The sequence below is a fragment of the Tupaia chinensis genome, unplaced genomic scaffold (genome assembly GCF_000334495.1).
Source record: "Tupaia chinensis unplaced genomic scaffold, TupChi_1.0 Scaffold146594_1, whole genome shotgun sequence".
In the NCBI taxonomy this organism is placed as follows: Eukaryota; Metazoa; Chordata; class Mammalia; order Scandentia; family Tupaiidae; genus Tupaia; species Tupaia belangeri.
Window position 1 is genome coordinate 36,970 of NW_006206449.1, and position 20,212 is coordinate 57,181.

The 20,212-nt window shown below is 35.6% G+C and overlaps 1 pseudogene; it reads left to right on the top strand.

Moving 5' to 3' along the window:
• The first annotated feature begins 16,016 nt into the window (after positions 1-16,016).
• LOC102472130 (PEST proteolytic signal-containing nuclear protein pseudogene) lies at positions 16,017-16,986 on the top strand (annotated as a pseudogene).
• The last annotated feature ends 3,226 nt before the right edge of the window (positions 16,987-20,212 follow it).

Sequence of the window (20,212 nt, forward strand, 5' to 3'; positions counted from 1 at the left end):
TTCACTAGTATTTCCTGTGGCCACAAAGAAAGAGATAATCTTTAATCTGACATTCCTGATCTATCTTTAATTTTACCAATTTTGTGCCATTCTACAGAAATTCTATCAGGATTAGCTTCTCAAAATGCAGGCTAATGTTCTATTATTGAAAAATCTTAATTACCATCCTGAACCTGCCATCTTGGTATAAAATATTTATTTTTCTTTTAGATTTATTGTTAATACCAAATTACTCATCTGGTGTTTTGGATTATCTTGAAAACTTTATAATTTAAACATAAAATTAATGACAATCTGTTTTAATATTGTAAGGAGAAAGGGTTTCTAGCTCATTGACATCAAGCTTTCTAAATTCATATGGCAAACTCTAATTCAACTACCTTATAAGATAAAGAATATATTTTAGCTCACTAAATGAGAATCCCCAAGGCTTGGTGGTTCGGGGAGTCCATGCCATTTTCCAGGGCCCAAGTTTCTGGTCCTTAATTTCATAATTTTCTTTTCTTTTTTTTTTTTTTTTGAGAACTTTTTGCTATAGGGGAAAGGTTGTAGTACCAGTTGACTTGCCATGATTACAGTAAATATCCACAGCCTAAATAAATAACTGCTAGGTTTATGAGACCTTTATGATTAACTTACATAGAAAAAGATGGACCTCAGAGTCTTACAAAGGTGGGAAAGCAAGCTCTGTCAGTGTAAAAGGAATGTTTGGCTACTCAGGACCTCTCAGCAATGCCTGCTAATGACTCAACTTGGTGAAAATGAGGACTTAATAGTTATCACCTCATAGCCAACATACTAAGACAAAATGAATCATTTTCAAAATTTTAGTATTTCTCCTTTTTCAGAAATTGTATCTATTTCACCGAACATTGTAGACCAAAGATGTCTAAAACTAAAGCATGTACCCTCTAATCTCTGTTAGTTTTATTCAAATTGTTATTTTTAACAAGCTACAGGAAATCCCCAAAACCTAGGCTGTTTTTTCTAATTTCTCAAAGTGAGACAGCATAATGACAATTTTCCAAAATCTCATGTGAAGAGCTGGATCAGGTGACTTAGCCTGTCTTCACAAGTACACCTCTGCATAATTGAATGCCTTTTCCTTTTCTATTTGTGTTAAGCCCAGTTGACATACTGACTTCACTTAAAACCTTTCCTGTGTTGGAATTTGCAGGTAGCATGGTGGTTAAGGTGCTGGACTCCCACACGGCTGACAGCAGTTCAAGTTCCAGACTTGGTGGCTTGCTTTCTCACTTTCCTTTCTGGACAAATTAGAAAATAATAGAAGTAAAGAATATAATTCAAAACCTTTTCTTTGGGACCTTGTAGAATCAACCCTTCCCTGAGGGCTCTGTGAGCCCTTTATTTATTCTCATTCAAGAAAAGCAAAGCAATTCTATACTTTAGAGTTAGAAAACGTTTATCTCCATCCTGGATCTGCTGTTTACCAGTTGTGTTACCCTACACAAGTCAATTAATTGATCAAGAGGAGTCATTTATTTCTCATTTTTTCAAGGTGGAAATCAAAACTCATTATTAGAAATTATGAACTGTTATACGTGTGTTTATTATTCCTGTAAGTCTGTGTGTTTTTATCATATTAAGTAACCATTTTCTTGGATACCTTGCTAGAGGTAAATTCCTACTTCTGATAACAATGATTATAAACAAACATTTGCTTGGCTTATGACTTTGGAAATTTAAAACCTAACTCACAATATAAAATAGCTTCAAATATACTCAGAACTTTCCTACTCTTTTTACAGATAAATTTAGAATTGTGTCAAATAATGCTGGCACTCTTTATGACTTTTTGAGTTGGTTAATGTCACACTGTTTCCTTTCTCCCATATCCTTGTTGCTAAAGTCGATTTGGTTAGGGCAGCATTATGAATGCTGTCTCTATTAGCAAAAAGGTATTATGAATCCACATTTCAATTCTAAAGTCATCTGAAGGAAATATTTTAAAATGTTCTTTGTTTTCAGGTATCTGGAGATTTCTGTCCACAGAGAAATTGACAAGACTTTGTAGTTATCAATTCCATCTTGAAGAAGTGCTTTTCCCAGCTTTGCAAAGTTTGCATAATTGAGCTATTTCCTCTCCAAAGAAGCAGCATGGAAAAGACCACCTGGCCCTTTTAACACCATCCATGATGGTGACCCCAGGGTCTTTTCTTAAATAGAAGGTTCTCATAAAAATGGTCAAAATTATCCAAGACAGTGAGCCACTGAACGCATTTCTTCCTCTTGAATTATTTTGAGATTGAGCAACTTTTAAAAGGCATATCATGTTAAAAACTTATTTATCTATATTCATTCACTATACATCAATACAGTATATAAAATGAGATTTTCCATCCAGAATACACTATATATTGGCTCAATCAAGGGTATTACCATATATGTTATTGTGAACAAATAATTTTTTTATTTTTTGTTTCTTATGTATTTCGCTTCCCCAATACATATCATTTTTAAAAAGCTTCTGATCATCTACAGAGTAGACAATAATATGACACTGAGTATATTCCAAAAGTTCATGAAAAATGTGTATTATGAGAAAACTATCTATGGATTTCTTTCTTTCTTTTTTTTTTGCACCAAAATAAATTTATACTTTTTTTTTTTTTTTGGAGAAGTTTTTGCTATAGGGCGTGTGCGCTCTCCAGACAGACAGAGACAGACATAGAGACAGAAAGTGAGAAATCACCCCCCTGGGGAGATGGTCACGCCACAATCCCTTCTCCTCCATTCTCCTCTCGGGATCTTGGGCACACACGCACACGCACCCGATGTGAGTTTTAAGCCACCGGGTCCAGCACGCGAACCACGGTCGACTTCGTGAGAGTCCAGCGACATAGCCATTACGCTAACTGCTGGTTCCCATAAATTTATACTTTAATTCTATCTGTTCACAAATGTTATGAACCCCCCTTGTATATCATCCTACAGTTTCTTCAGAGATTTCTTTAATCAAAACATTTTTCATGAGGGTGGTCATAAGGTTAAGCTTTTTGCCTATTGGAAAATACATCTTTGTCTCATTTACAAAGGCATTGATGCTCATGGACATTCACATATAAAGCCATTAGTCAAAAAGACATCTAGATTTGTGTCTTCCATTTACAACACCAAATATTTTTCCTCTATTGAATCTACTAACTGCCTTATTTCTAAAGGAGCTTTAAAAAATATATATTCTTTTTTAATACTCAAAATGAACTTAAATCGAGTCTTAGAAATTGAGTTACTGAGCAGTAACAATACTCTTGTGTAGGTATGTCTGAGAAGAGGGAGATCTGAGAAACCTACTGTGCCCTACTTACAAATATTGAAGAAATAACTCGTTCACAAGTTAGAACACCTTTTAGTGAGAGGGAACTCCTATTTCCTTTCTCTATTCAAATTTATTTTATTTCCAGGATATCTAAAGTTATCTCTCTGATAGCAAGCAACTTCTTTTGATTTGCCATCCATCTAACGATTCTGAAAGATGCTTCACATGGAAACTTTTAGTAGGGCTAGCTCCATTGCCTGGTGGTTAAGGGAGAGGATTCCTTTAAATCATGGTTTGAATTCCAGCCCCAGTAACTTGAAAAGCAAGCCAGGTGTGTGTGCATGTGTGCCCCAAATCCCAACAAGATGGAGAGTGGAAGAGGAGGGATTGCAGCATGACTAGGCCTCTTTCGGATGCTTTCTCCCTCTCCCACTCTGACTCTGTCTATGGTGAGTGCACACACCCTCTGGAAATTTTCCTTTAGCTTTGCTGGTTTCATGCAATCCATCCAAATAGTACCATAGTTTTTGTTTTCAAATTAATATGGAAATGAATGAGTATGTGCCTTTTTGGAAATGCTATTTTCTGATATAAACTGGGCCCTATATACAAAAAGACTACTGCCATAATTATTATGTCATTTTGGTACATTTACTTCAAATTTTAACAAACAGACAGTGTTACAGATATTGTTAAAAAAAAAAAAAAGACTTCAATTCTGGGCCAGCAGGTGGCATGGTGGTTAAGGTGCTAGATCCCACATGACCACTTGGAGACTGGAGTCACATATCCAGCAGTTGAAAAACATGAGGGAGTGGTGTGATTACATGCCAAAATCCCAAGAGGAGCATGGAGGAAAAGGGATTATGGGGTTACCATTCACCTTGGGGAGAATTTCTCACCTTCCCATTCTCTCGCTGACTCTATCCCATGAGACACTCTCCCTATGGCAAAAATCTAAATAAAAATAAGAATAGTAATAATGTTGTAGGTTGTAAACCTGTTGAAAGTTATGTTATAATTTGGGATGGAACAAAACATTTATTATGCTATGTGCCTGTTTTAAAGACAATTTTCAGAAGAACAGGAAAGAAACTGAAAAAAAAAAAAGAAAAGAAAAACTGTAAGTTCATAGACCCGATGAATCACATTTCTAGATCTAATCAGCTCCCAGATTAGAATCTGGCTTATTTGCCAATGGCTGTGTCCACTTGGGTGAATTACTTTACTTTCTCAAGTCTGTTTTTTCAAGTCTAAGATGAGTCTGATTATGCCTATATTATTTTTATTTTTAGCATGCTTAGCAAATACTTAACACATAGGTATACTCTAAAAAAATCTGATTTCTTTCTTTCCTTAGATAAGAACTTATATAAGGAGCTTCAGAAAGGTAGTAGAGTAATAGATTTTAAAGTAGAGTTTATTTTGGTTCAAAAATTTTGAAACTCATGCTTTTTTTGTTTTTCAAAAATACATATTTTCCATGAACTTCTTGCGGACCTCACGTATTCCTCCACACGTTTGAAAACTGATTTTGAAAAATTGTCACACCTCAGTGCTGAAACATTTTAGATGCTGTTTTGTTTTTTTTTTCCTGATTTGTAATCATGCTTTCACAATTCCTTCCTTTTTCTTTTTTTGCTTTAACCTCTCTTTTTATGATAAAAAGTCCATGTATGCACATACATGAGAGAGGTGAAGAGAGAAGCACCTTCAACAGGGGGTCATGGCATGTGAGACTGTCCTACATCTCCTTAGGATTCCAGGCACTAACCAATTGCCTGGCAGGTTTTCAGGCCGACCTGGGATTCCAATTTGAGGTCACCACATCGCTTCCTGCACTTCAGGGCATTGGTGCTACCGCTGCACCACAGCAACTGGGCTTTCACAGCACCTTTTCTCTCCCTGCGGCATTAGCTATTCTTTTCATAGTCAGACTCACTGGGGGTCTCTGATCATGGGCTTCATATCTGATCACCGACTTCTGATTATTCATTCTGTCCTATGTAGTAGAAAATTATTGATCTTATTCTTGGGCTTTTATTGACCATTTCTAATTCTTTCAGCTTTGAATAAAACCTGTGACATATTTTAGACATCTGACTCGATATGCAGGGCTCTGGGTTCTTACCATCAATCCCACCCTGCCTCTATTCAGACGCGATTTAAGATTTTCTTAGCAAAAGTGCCTATTGATGCTCTCCACTAAGTAGAATCTCTTATGGAAGATAACAATTTTTGAATGCTTCTTCCATCTTATTTTCAACTCCTTTTCAACATTTTATTATATGGTCAATTTAATAGTTTCAAATTTTTAAAATAATTATTTAATTACATAGATTATTTTTAATCATTATTTTAACTTACTTTATACATTCAGTTCCTTTATATCACTTCAACTTGTAAACTGAATTTACCCAACATGAACACACTTCTCACCAGTCCAGTTGAAAATATACATGTTACCATCAATAGACAATGCTCCATTTCTGTGTCCCTCAAATGTTTTGCTTCTCTATTTTTCTCCTTGCTTCCTTTCCTCTCACTCTCCCCCCATCTCCCACCCACTTACCACACTCTCTCCAGTGTTCATAACTATTTTCCACATTTCTGTATCCCCTAGTCTTTCAGTTTCCACCATAGAGTAGAAAGTTAGCATATATTAAGTGGAGACATACAATGTCTCTCTTTCATAGCTTGACTTGCTTCACTCAGCAGTAAATCTTTCTTATTTGTCCACTTTCTATCAAATGCCAGGGTCTTATCATTTTTAAAATTTGCTACAGGGCATGTGCACTCACAAGGGAGAGAGAGAGAGAGAAAGTGAGAAAGCCAGCTGCCAGGTCTGGGACTCACGTTCTGCTTTTGCCACTTGTCTATTTTACAGTAAAAGACTACCCATGAAAATAAATCAGTTTACCACTATACAATTGGCCAAAATAGTTGGATTAAACTAGAAAAAAGAAATAAGTGTATTTGATAGTCTACCAAAAAAAGGGGAGTGTGTGTGCCAGTGTGTGGTTTGCGTGCAGTCTCACTGCTGCCAAGATTCCAAAATTGGGGTAGCTATTCAAAGTCTACCTGATTAAATACCCTCTGATTTGAGAGAAACACCCTCCTTCCTTTAACAGGAGACATGTGACCAACTGAGTGCTTCTTTAATCACTGCTCAGAAATCTGTTTCAAACAAAATACACAAATAAAATCTGGAACAAGAATAAGGGGAAGAGAACAAAGGAAAAGGATAGAATATAATATTTTCATGTACTACATACCTTGGTGTTATCAGGGCACCAAGATCCCTGATGTGACATCCAAAGAAGTACTTAGATAGTCAATAACAATTGTGTCCCAACTTCTTAAATTAAAAAGTGAAAATAAAATTGCTCAGTCCAGATACATTTGATATGAATAGTTGTCACAGGGTCCTATCCCAATACTTCCCCTCGTCCTGTCAGAATCAAAGTTGATGCTTCTCCAGATGCTTGAGGTGTTGATGGCAGGTCACAGTCTTGTCCTTCCCGATGATTGTCCATTGAAGAGATTCACTTGCCCAAATGTTGACATCACCTCTTCTATGACTGCGTGTATCCATGACTGGATATTGGGATATATAAAGATCCAGCGTCCATGCCTCATTGTTACCGGTTTTGCAGACTATCTTAGCTTTAGAGCTGCCGAGAGTATCAACTGAGGCCTTTGCTATGGGCATGCAGCAGCCTGATTTTGCCCTACTCGGTCCTGACATAAGAGTTGGCCCTGAGAGCACTCCCTAATAAACTTTCCATACTGTGTGTGTTTCTCAGAAAACCTGACCTGCAGTAGCATGTGTACAGCTTGTTTGTAGAAATGTAATAACATTTTCTATATCATTGTGTCATAGGAAAGTTTCCAGTTGTCTCACAAGTTTTTATTGGGTAAACAATAATGATTTATTCTGACATCAAAAATGTTAGAATCTAATAAGATATTTGGTAGAAATGAAGTTAGGAGTTGAAGTACAAGAGCACATTTCTGTTTATTGAACCATAGTAGAAAATAAATATACCAAAGGTAAGCAACAAATTAATGATATGACCCCATAGAACCAAGCAACAATATTTTGTCCTTGAACGTGCATGATGCAGGACACATAATGATTATGTTGCTGGACTACCTCGTAGTCAACTGTGGTTCAAGTCCTGGACCTGGCAACTTAAAACTCACACAGGATGTGTGTGCTTGCATGCCCAAGATCCCGAGAGAAGAATGGATAAGGAGGTATTGTGGCATGACCATCCCCCCCCAGGTGTGATTTTTCACTTTCTATCTCTCTGGCGAGCACACATGCCCTATAGCAAAAATCTCTCTCTCTAAAAAAAAAAAAAAAAGAAAAAAAAAAGAAGAGAAGAAAAGGAAGTGTATGATGTTCTCTATTTTTCTCAAAAATATTTTTTTTGTTTATTGATATACTACTTTCATAAAAAAAAATAGAGAGAGAGAAAACCTCCAAACTAACCCCCCCCTTTTCAGTTGAGGTATAACGGACGTACATATGCCCAGCATGTTCAGAGAGGCCTTGTGACACAAACCTCAGACTTTTATATGTGGCCCAGTTGATTATCACTGCACCATCACCTGGCTCCAGACACAGTTAAACTTGAAGTTAAGAGAGAGTGAATAAAATTGAAGTGATCAAAGATATATCTCTGCCATATAGTAGGGCAGAATCTGAAGGTTCTCCATGGTCAGATCCCATGTCCTATTCACTCTTGAGTCAAAAGTGCAGCATTATGATGGGATGTAAAGGAAGCTAAATAAATATTTGTGGGCCAACAGGTGGCACAGTGGTTAAGGAAGCTGGATCTCACATGTCCAACTGCACAGTTCAACAAGTACCAGAACTGGCACCTAAAAATACATGCCAGGAACATGTGCGTATGTGCCCACAATCCTGAGAGGAGAATCAAGAAGAGATTGCAACATGGCCATTCCCCCTTGGGAGTGATTTTTTTTATTTTGTCCCCCCTTGTCTCTTTCCAACAAGCACATGTAGAACAAACCAACAACAACAAAAAACAAGAACAAAATAAAACAAAACAAGTATTTTTTAAACTACGATAGAGTTGGTCCTGTTCTCTGTGTTGTCCTAATCTTGTCTAACATTCTGGTTTTACTTATTTGAGTATTGGGAAGACACTCTTGATTAAACAAGGTATGGTTTTCTTCTGTGAACTATTAACATTGGGTACTTTAATAAATGAAAATTTTAGACTTGGAGCTGGCAGGTGGTGTGGTAATTAAAGGTGCTGGATTCCCCTATGGCTGACTATAGTTCGAATCCCAGACCTGGTGGCTTGCTTTCTCACTTTCCCTTTCTCTCTCTCTCTTCAAATTAAAAAATAATAATAATAACAAATGGAATCAAATATATAAATAATTCTTAAGAAAAAAGGATTCCTTGGCACTTTCACAATGGAACCTCTGTGTGAGTGAGCAATTACCACATCTCACACAAGTCCCCTGAAAAAAGAGTGGTGCTGGGGAGAGAAGGCTGTGGGTTTTAGGGCTATTTACTACTATCTTTTGCCTTTAAGAATAATAAAACTAAGTAAGAATGCTTCCATCTTAATTCTATCCCAATTAAGGTTCCTATTTGGTGAAGTACAATTTGTATAATAAATAGAGAGAGTCTGTAATTTAGAGCAAAATAGGTAGCTAATTATTAAATTCTGATGTGATAAGAAAGACAAGTATTTGAAGTAAATTATCTTAGGAAAAATGGAACTATTTCAAGTTTTTAAAAAGCCTATTAGAAATTACAAAAAAAAAAGTTAGCTTGATGAATTTAACATTTCTTCTGGATTGGGTATAATTTTATAAAAAATAAAAAGCCTGTGCCTGGAAATATTTTAAAGAGATACTTTAATTTTGATTCATGATAAACATCAGTATGCTTTAAGCATTTGTACAAGGGTAACGTACTTGAAAGAGGAGAAATCTAAGTCTAATTTGCACTTGAGAGGAAGCACATGAAGGACTTCAGTCAATATAGAGGAGTTCATTGTATTTCTGTGTTAAGTATTTGATATACTCTTTTGGTAGTTTAGTCACATACTTAATTTGCATGAAGAGTTTTTCTTAAATGTCAGAAGTGAGATATGACAATAAGTATTCTCTTTGATTAACACGTTCAAAATTTTGCTTGACCTTAAATGAAGATATGCAATAATAACTCACTTCAAAAATGTGAATTCAGTCTTTATAAATTGAAACAAAAAATATCCATACTGACAATCGAGATCAGTGTCTTACCTTATACATAGAGATCCAGTGCCAAGATATATATTTTGCTTTTTTTTCCTACTCTGATATTTCTAAGATTCGCTATTCAAAGTTGATTATTGTCTTTTTAAAAACATCTTTCCATTTTAGCGAATATATGAGCTATCTTCTCTAAGATACAATGCAAGAGGCAATTTTCTGGTAGCACCAATAATTTAAATAATAATGTTTGTTTTATATGAAGTTGTGACATAATGAAGCTTTCCTGTAACTGTAATAACACATCATATACCTAATTGACTCAGGTGTAAATGTGTAGGCACCCCCATGCCACTCTATAATTATTGATAGCCCCAATCGTTTTTAATGGAGTAGGAGGTCATTATATTGAGAGACTGTTCATACCCAGATATTTGATAAGAATTCCTCCGAGGCATTGTTGTACTATATTAACATAATATATACAGGTAATATAGGAATATCTTCACTGTTATAGAAAAATCTAGTGACTATATTTTAATGCTCTTAATTCCAGAAAATACAATCTAGAGATGCATAAATATATTTAATAAGATTATAATTGTCTTACTAATTGGTGTTTTCATCTGTTTTTCTGTTGCTAGTCACTGAATATTATTGTGGAAAATTTACAACTAATAAAGGTGTATTTTGCTCATGGTTTTGGAGTTCCAACGTCAAGTGGCAGCATCTGGTGTGGACTTTCTTGCTGGTGGAGGCTCTCTATCAAGTCCTTAGATGGTGCAGAGAATCAAATGACAAGAGCATGCACAGAGCATGTGTCGGCTTCATTCTCTCTCTTTATAAACCCATTGGGACTCAACCAGAGGACCCTGCCCTGATGACCCTGCCCTGATGACCTTAATTTGAAATAGACTAGTCGTTAGCTGTCTTATACTCCCAAAGGTTAGACTTTTTACTGTCATAAAGTTTTCACCTTCTTAATCCTGTCACAACCAAATTATATCTCATAAATTTTAGGGGGACTTTTTCAAACCAATGTAGTTTGATATGCATATTTATACTTGGTAATTTATAGCTCTGCCTCCACACTTGGATCCAGGTTCTCTAGTCTCATGTTTCTTATTTGCCTGATCAGTTTAGATGAATTGAAAGTCCTCTAATTAATTATTGTCTAGTAATTAAGTAGAAATCTTTCCCATAGTTTTGTGCTTTTACATTGGTTTTATTAAAAATCAAATGAGACTATTTGGGATGTAGTCACTAAGTCTATGTGCAGCTTAAGAAGAGACAGGAGGGAGAGAATGCTTGACTATCATTGCCCCAAAATACCTGAATTGTGTCCACTTCAAATTTGCATAGATGAGCAAAGTAACATCGAGTAGTCCTGTGTATAATTTTCATTTGTTTCTAGTCGTTATACTATACTTACTCTCAGAGTCAAATGGTAAAATGATTCTCCTTGCCTCTCTCTCTGTCCCAATTACAAAGTACATAGATTCTTGAATCTCTCTAGTATTCCTAATGATAGGTTAATTAGGTACAGTGACTCTTTCTTTCATTAAAAAAATATTTTAAGTCCTACTGGGAAACCTGTAACTCTTAAGTTGATAGGCAGTATAGAAAGTAAAAATACCATTTTAATTAATAAGGAAGGTATGTGCTATTTAACTCAATAGAAATGGTCCTCCCTCATCTTTGCAATTCAACAATATAGTAAACTAAATTAGCCCTTATTGTGTATCTTCATTTCCCTGAGATAGTCTGGTTATCCATTTCCTCCTCGTTGTTAAACTAACACTCGTCTTCAAGTTTCTTTTCAAACATTACAAACTTCCTTTGCTCAATTCTTTACTCACACAGTGTTGTCACTTAAAATATCACCTTATATACAAAGTGTGAGCAGCCGAAGGGTTGCAGGTTTTTTTCACCCAAAAATAAGGTAAATAGTAAGTTTTTACGAAGTAGATGAGAATTAGACAGGTTTTGTATCACAAGCCTAAGGGAAAGGTAACTCTAGAAACTGAAGCATAAACATCACAGAGATTTCAAACTAGATCAGAATTGATGGTAGAGAGGAGATAAGGTTCTGGTTTTTCCACTTAGCTCAGTAGTACTTTCAGTTTTATGTAGCAGATTTTAAATAAGAGTTCACATGAAGAAACGTTTTCTTGAATTAAAACAAAACAAAACAAAAGGTTTTAAAATGATGAGTCAGAAGAGCATTGTAAAATAGCCCTGTGATTGGGGTTGTAAAGGAAGAAACATGTTTGGGGTTATTACACTGAACTTATTTTCATTAACTTGCTATTTAATTTTTGGCTTCGTCCATATAACGAGGAATTTGAAATAGACTAGTCATTAGCTGTCTTATACTCAAAAGATAACTTTTATTACACTGGACACAGCATATTAGTGCTGAATTATGCAGAATTTAGAGATAGGATATTTGGATAAATACTTTGGTTCTAAGACTTACTGTCTGTACCTTCAGAAAATTTAATTAACCTTTTTTGTGTCTCAGTTTCTTTATTTGGTAAAATGTTAATACTGAAAAGATCCAATTTGTAGGCTTAGTGAGAGAAGTAAATGAATTAAAATAGAAAAAATATTTAAAATATTCTGACATGGTGGGTGACATATAAATGTTTGCTATAATCATGACTATATGATTTTAAAATTCAGTTTCAATACAATGGCAGTATGAATTTTAGTATCAAAGGATACTAAATGGAGGGAGCATGTCATGACCTTTATGAATCCCTCTATACCAGATCACAGTGATACGTTCATCCTGAACCTGACAATAGAAAATCAAGAGTGAAGAGAACTGGGGGGAGGGGGGAAGGTGGCATGGTGGTTAAAGTGCTGGACTCCCACATGGCCAGCTGTGACTCGAGGCCTGGATCTGATCGCCTTCTGACTTTCCCCTTGTAAAGAAAACTGAAAAGTCTAGTGGAAATCAAGACAATTGAATTGTCTTACCATAATCCTCTTCTCTTCCCCACATATAGCATGTTTGATCTTAGTGAAAGTTAACTCTTGATTTCCTAAGGGATTGAAATGTATTCCCAGATCATTATTGAACAAGTTGGAACAAGAAGTCAAAATTATGAAACAATTTTATTTGTTCTCCCCACCATTTTCTTTTAAGTTTACGATATTGGATTTCTTGTCTCTGGCCCTGGGGAAAGTATGAGGTAGAAGACAAAGTTTCCCAGTCACTCTCAATGTCATTTTCAGAAATTAATAACCTAGTCCAATATAAATGAATTGTACATTCTTATTCCATTAAAATGTCTCTTCTTCCTCATCACTTCCTGATAAATCAATGCTCAGAAACCAGCCATGGGGGGAAAAAAGCTATAAATCCTCCTTCATCCTTATCCCCCTTCAACCTCACTTTCTCTATGCATAGTCGGTCCAATACAATTTGTGAACTGAGCATAAAGATGTTGCCAGTACAATCTGATGTTGAAATCCTTCCTCTTGGTAATCCCAATAAATAGTGGTGCTTTCTTTCATGAGATGCTTTCTTGATTATTCATAGGTACCTTTTTACATGATATAAAGAGTTTAACTGACATATCCTCCACATTCCCAAAAAGAAACCTCTCAAAAAAAAACCCTGGAATTTCCCAAATGATTCTTTGCTATTTATGTTGGGCCCTTCAGATCACAACTGATAGTTTAGGCGGAGGGGATAATCCTTGATATATGATATGAAAATGATTTAGGCTGCGGATTGGTCACAACAGAAAGGCCAGAAATGTGATTGGAAGATTAGGGTTTAGAGCCCGATAATGTTACTCTGACTTCAGGATTGAGGGAAGGGAGTTAGAGATTGAATTCAGTCATATGGGCCATGATGCGATCAATCATGCCTACATAATGAAGACTCAATAAATAGTTTTGAAATTTACAAATGTTTGATTTTTCCTTGCTTTCTACAATTACTTGATTAAAGGATTTTTTAGAAGTAATATTTGATGGGACAATTTTAATTGAAAACAAAGATTTTATATATATATAGTCCTAATCTTTCTAAGTCTTTGTGATTATGCAGCATTTATTTCTTCAGACTTCTTAATGATAACCTTTAACTGACTGAAGAACTAATTTTTACATCTTCTTAAATATCTTTTATGGCCCATTTCTTTCCTTTTTTTTTAAGATTATTTTGCCATCAGGCACATGCACTTGCTGGAGAGAGAGAGAGACAGAAACAGAGAGAGGAGAAGTGAGAAATCACCTTCCAGGTGTGATGGTCATACTGCAGTCCCTTCTCCTCCATTCTCCTCTAAGAATTTTGGGTATTTGCTCACACATATAGGGCGTGATTTTCTTTTTCTTTCTTTCTTTCTTTCGTCTCTCTTTCTTCCTTTCTTTCTTTTTTTTAAGAGGTTTTTGCTATAGGGCACGTGCATTCTCCAGAAAGACAGAGAGACAAAAAGCAAGAAATCACCCCCCAGGGGGGACGGCCAGGCCGCAGTCCCTTCTCTTTCATTCTCCTCTAGGGATCTTGGGTACGTATGCACATGTGCCTGGTGTGAGTTTAAGCCACCGGGTGTAGACCTCAAACTGTGGTCGACTGCACAGAAGTCCAGCGACATAGCCATTACACCAACTGCTGGTCCCTCCAGTGTGATTTTCAAGCTACTGAGTCTGGGAATTGAACTGCAGTTGACCACGTGGGAATCTACCCCCTTAACAAGCATGCAACCTGCTGGCCCTGTGACCAAATTCTTATGTGAAATTTTGAGAGTGGCTTCACCACTAATAATGTTGTCTTTCATTAAATGAAAAACAAATGTTACCATACTTAGGTTTGCTTTGACCAGTGTAGGATAATGTGATATTAAATCTACTTAAGTATCTAAAATTATAGTTTTAGAACTATATTTAAAAATATATAATTATCTTCTATCTATATTATTTTTAGAATGTTATATTCTCTTTGAATAATGAGTGAACTACTAATGATAAAACGCCATGTCTTTTATAGACGAAGGACTAACAGTCATTACTCTTTCAGCCATAGATGATGGATGGTACTCATGTCTAGTGCACTAATTTGGTAACACTTTTGAAACTTGAAAAAATATAAAGTTGATCTTATTTTATAGATGAGAAAAACTAAGTGGCAGAATTTTAGTTTTCTAAAGTCATTTAACGTATCTTGTCTGGGTTAGTGATGTGATATTTCTTTCATGTTAATTGTATTTCTTGAAAGCTAGAAACTATTTTTTTTAACTTTACAACGTTTAAGCTTATAATAATTGCTCAATTCAGATTTTCTGTATAAATACACAAATGAAAAATTTTTAACTTAGGAAAACGTTTACCAATTATTAAATAAAATGGTGAATTTTCCTTTCAAAAACATAACGATAAATTATATTTCAGGTGTAAACAACTGCTTATGTTTATGTTCTGAACAAATACATGGAAGGATAACATAAAACTAAGGCTACAAAACTGTTGATATATTACTTTTATGTTTAAATGTATAAGCAAGTTTATAGCACTGCTTGAGGCCTCAAGCCATCTACTGCATTAATCAACAGTGTGTCTAATTCTCAGTATTTGCACATACAGTGGTTATACAAGTTGAATAATTTGCAGCAGGTAAAACATTTAATATGCTTGGTAACATTAGGATTAATAATAGATATGCTCTTTTAATCTATCTGGAAGATATGCTTGGTTTTTGTAATAACCCCTTTACCACAGTCTACAGCTACTTTTGTTTGGATTATAAGCAAAGCATGACTGAGAATGTATATTTAATTTTTATTTGCATGTAATATCTAAAGAAGGACAATGTTAATCCTTGTTAACAAAAGTCTCAGAATTGCAATGGGTGTCTCAAATGTTAGTAAATGAAAACAAATAAGGTAGAACCTATTTATGGCCTTAACATCTTTCTGAACCAGTTATACATTTTCATCGACATGAATGGGTTTTTTTATCAATATTATTATAAAATAAAAGGAGATATATTTCTTTAAAAAGAATAAGATCTCTTGATTTCTGTATTAACAGCCATCTTCAGAAAATGAAATATCAGTGCTAAAGATAAATATTCCTTGCAATATAACTAGAATTTTTTTCTTCTGGAACAAAAATACTGGGACCAGCAGTTAGCGTAATGGCTATGTCGCTGGACTCTCACGTAGTCGACTGCAGTTCAAGTCCTGGACCCTGTGGCTTAAACTCACACCAGGCGCATGTGCGTGCGTGTCCAAGTTCCTGAGAGGAGAACAGAGGAGAAGGGATTGTGGCATGACCATCCCCCCGGGGGGGTGATTTCTCGCTTTCCGTCTCTCTGTCTCTGTCTCTGTCTGGCGAGCGCACTTGCCCTATAGCAAAAACCTCTCCAAAGAAAGGAAAAAAAAAAAAAACAACTCTGTATTTTATTCAGTTCCTTAGTTGTTCTGCCATTTTCCCAAAAAAGGTGATTTATTTTATAAAAATGTTTTCAGTGGGACAAATGAAGTCTTCAAACCCATCGGATTCATTAGAAGTTAAAATCTCCGTGACCCACAGGGGAGGCCAGGAGGGGAAAATGGCGGAGAAGAAGCCTGAAAAACCGCAGGAAGCTGGAGCTGCCCAACAATCTGAAGAAGCAGCAGAAGAACCTTTGAAAACTAAGACCGTTTATGGGACCAGCAGTTAGTGCAATGGCTATGTCGCTGGACTCCCATGTAGTCGACTGCGGTTCGCGTCCCGGACCCGGTGGCTTAAAACTCACTCTGGGTGCGTGTGCATGGGTGCCCAAGATCCCAAGAGGAGAATGGAGGAGAAGGCATTGCGGTATGGCCATCCTTCCCCCCATTTCTCCCTTTCTGTCTCTCTGTCTCTCTGTCTGTCTGGCGAGCGCACATGCCCTGTATGGAAAAATCTCTCAAAATAAACCCTCAAAAAACTAAGACTGTTTCTTCCAGCAATGGAGGGGAAAGTTCAGTCACAGTGATCAGCCGAAGAAGAAGCTGTAGACCTCCCAATAAAGCCTACAAAGATCTCCAAGTTTGGATTTGCCATCTGTAGTCAGATGGCAAAGAAAGTACCAGCCATATCCATCAAACTTGGATCAAACTTGGATCAAGCAAGCTGAAAGACACTTTTCCAACTCTTGCTCCAAAACCCTGTTAGTAGCAGCGACTTTTAATGAAGAGGAAATTCCTCCAGAAGCAAAGATGAGGATGAAGAATATAGGGAGGGACTCGCCCACATCAGCCAGACCAAACTCTTTGAATAAAGGAAAGCACTGGTTTTCTGATAACCAGAAGCTATGGGAACGAAATAAAAAATCTCATCCTGCAAATGTCCATGACCAACACAATGAAATGATGTGCTTTGAAATTGGGCTGTGGGAGGTTGGTGTAAAATTAAAAGGAACAGTTTCTTTTTGTAAAGAATGGTATAAGACTATCTTTGGAGCCGTTTATGGATTTATTTAATTTTTTTATTTTTTTAAGATTGAGTGGTACACTAATAAATGAGAGTTTGAAATGAGAGGTAATTTATGTTTTATATACAGATTTCAAGACATTACTAATTTTGTAGTTTCATGTGATTAGTTTCCTAAGGTTACAGATAATAAATCAGAAATGGTACCTTTTTAAGATTTGCAATTTTTTTTTTTAGACACAATTCTTAGCACATTAAGAGGGAAGCAAAAAGTTATTGTCTATGTAAAACTGCAAGCAGTTACTCTTATCTCCCTCATTTACCTAAACTGTCAGGCTCCCAGAAAAAGTCTTGTAGAGAGAGAGGGCATATTGTATTGGGAGGAAAATGTTACTGGACTAGTGACAGAAAGTAAAGCTAGATAAAATGGAACTATTTTTCCTTATGGACATTTGTTTTGTTCTAGTCAAAATAAATTAGGTATTGCATTGCTATCAGTGAATATAGAAACTTAGCTCTTAAAAAATAGATAAAATTTTTATGTAATCTGTACATTTGATATAGCCCACTTTACCTTAATATGTCTTGTCTATCTTCATTAGTCAACAACCATTTTCTACCAAAGTAAATCAGTATTTTGAATGTGCTTCTCTTAGTTTGGTTTATTAGCTAGTTCCTGTAAGCATTTCCACCAGAACTTGAGGCTAATCATAAGGAAGCCATTTCTTTTCAGATATGAACCACCACCCAAAATTCCCATATATGTTGTACATACATACATTAAGCATTTGGCTATTTTTTTAAAGGTATAAACACCAAAAAGAAAATTTAACATTGCATGAATATGGAAATTAGATGTACTTTCTGTAATTTGGATCAATATTTCAAGTTACTAACTTTTGAAATCCAATTTGAACTGAATTTACTACAGAATTTCTTTTCTTAAAAGGACAGCAATAAGATTAGGATCCCACTATTATCACCTTGTTTAACCCTAATGATTTCCTTCAGGGTCTTATCCTGAATACAGGTTTGGGCTTCAACATATGCATTTGGGTGCATTAACACAATTCAGTCCATAAGAGTGTTCATAGATTTATATGTGCGTCATACAAACTGCACGCTACTCCTGGATTTTTCATCTAGTGAATGGAAAAATTGTAGTGCATTCGTGCAGTGGAGTACCACTCACCAGTAGGAGAGAAAGGACTACCAATACAACATGGGTGAATCAAATATTTTATGCTAAGTGAAAAAGAAAGTAAAATCTTTTATATATATATATATGGCACAATCTAATTTCTGTGGTATTCTGGGGAGGGGAGAACTGCAGATAAATTATATCAGTTACTGCCAGGAGCTAGTGTTTGGGGAGGTGAAAAATTCTGTTGTAAGGAAACTGTTCTATCTTGATTTTGGCAGTGTTTTCATGACTGTGTAAAAATTTCTAAACTCATACAGTTGTAATTCCCAAATACTCAATACTTCTGTGTGTGTTATAGCTCAAAACAAAAGAAAACACTCTGCTACACATGAATTCAAAAAATCAAAAATGAAAATTTAACCCAAATAAATTCCCTCCTAGATCCACCAATATTTGATACTTCATGTGATATTGACCTGAAATATTTTATTAGGTCTTTAAAACAAATTTTTGAATATAATCATTGTGAACATCATAGGAATTTGTCTGTTATTATTTTCATTTAAAAGAAACTTAAATATTGAGAAATTAGTCAGTTAAGTATGTCCTAAAATAAACCTATAGATTTGAGTAAGAAGAAAATGTCTTTAATCCCTATTAGCAAGAGTTTTAGTCTGCAAATGAGATTGCTCCCTTTGGATAAAATAGGTTTTATATTTCACAAATACTCAAGCTGACCAGGAGAATAAACCAAAAAACAAAGAAACAGGACAATATATGCAGTGTAAGGCAAAGTTTCAACGATCACTTTTCAGAGGAATAAGCAAGTCTAGAAAAGTACATCTGGGGCTTTAAGTTTAAAAAAAGAAATTGGTTGTTGAAGAATGTCAGAGATGACACTTCAGATTTTGGGATTTATCATGAAAAATTTGACTGAGGCTTGCAATTTTTACTGCAGGTATTATAAAGCACATCCAATCATTCATGATTAACATATATACCCTACAATTGAAAATAAAGCTAATATGGTTTTGATCTTTCTGGTATTTAAAAAAATTCTTTTTAAGAGATTTCTTCTATAGGGCACATTCACTAACTGAAGAGACAGAGAGTGACAGAGAGATGAAAGTGAGAAAATATCTCCTGGAGGAAGTGTTGACAACCCCACAGTCTCTTCTCTTCCATTCTTCTCTTATGATTTAGGGCACACATACACGTGTCTGGTGTAAGTTTTAAGCCCCTGTTCCAGGACCTGAACCATAGCTGACCATATGAGAGTCTTGCACCTTAAACACTATGCCACATGTTGGCTCCAGTACTTCAAGTATTTGAATGTGGTTTAGAACACAATTGTATTTTTACACGTTATCATGCTGCCATTCAGAATCTAACATTTAGTAAAACAGTAAAAACCATTCAGAAAAACAAAATTATTATTATCTTACATAACCGTATGTGAATTCACTGACTTGTTTTGAATTTGAATCAATATTTTTGTTCATTTCCTGAGTTTCTGATGTTTACCTTTGTCTAGCGTTCTTGCTGAAAGAATTCAGAGCTTTAGGTTCAGACAACAATTTTTTTGTAGATCAGAAGTCTGTTAACTATGACCGGTACCAAATCTGTTTGTCACCTGCTTTTGTAAATAATATGTTATTATAGTACAGTTACACCCAATTACTGACGTATTATTATAATTATGTTCTACTGTGGCAGAGGTGAGTACTTGCAGAAGCAACATGGCCTGCAGGTCTAACATATTTACTATCTGGCCATTTAAAGAAACACTTTGCTGACCTCTGACATGGACGAAAGGAACATCGTTCCTATTACTCAATTCACTACCCAAAGGTTAGTATATTAAAGCAATAATCATTTACTATACTTTTTAAATTTGTGTGTGTGTGTGCCTAGAATTCTAGTTAGGCTCAACTGGGTAACTCTGCTCCGAATTACGTTGAATAGAGTCACTCAGCATTTGGTAAAAGGCTGGTCTGCAGGATCTAAGACAATATTGATCGTATGTCTGCCCTTTTTAAGAGTAGCTGGAAGGCTAGATTTACCTGAGTCCTTTCTCTCTTCTGGTGGAGTTTCACATAAGCTCTTCAGCAGGATGATCATGTCTTAGATGC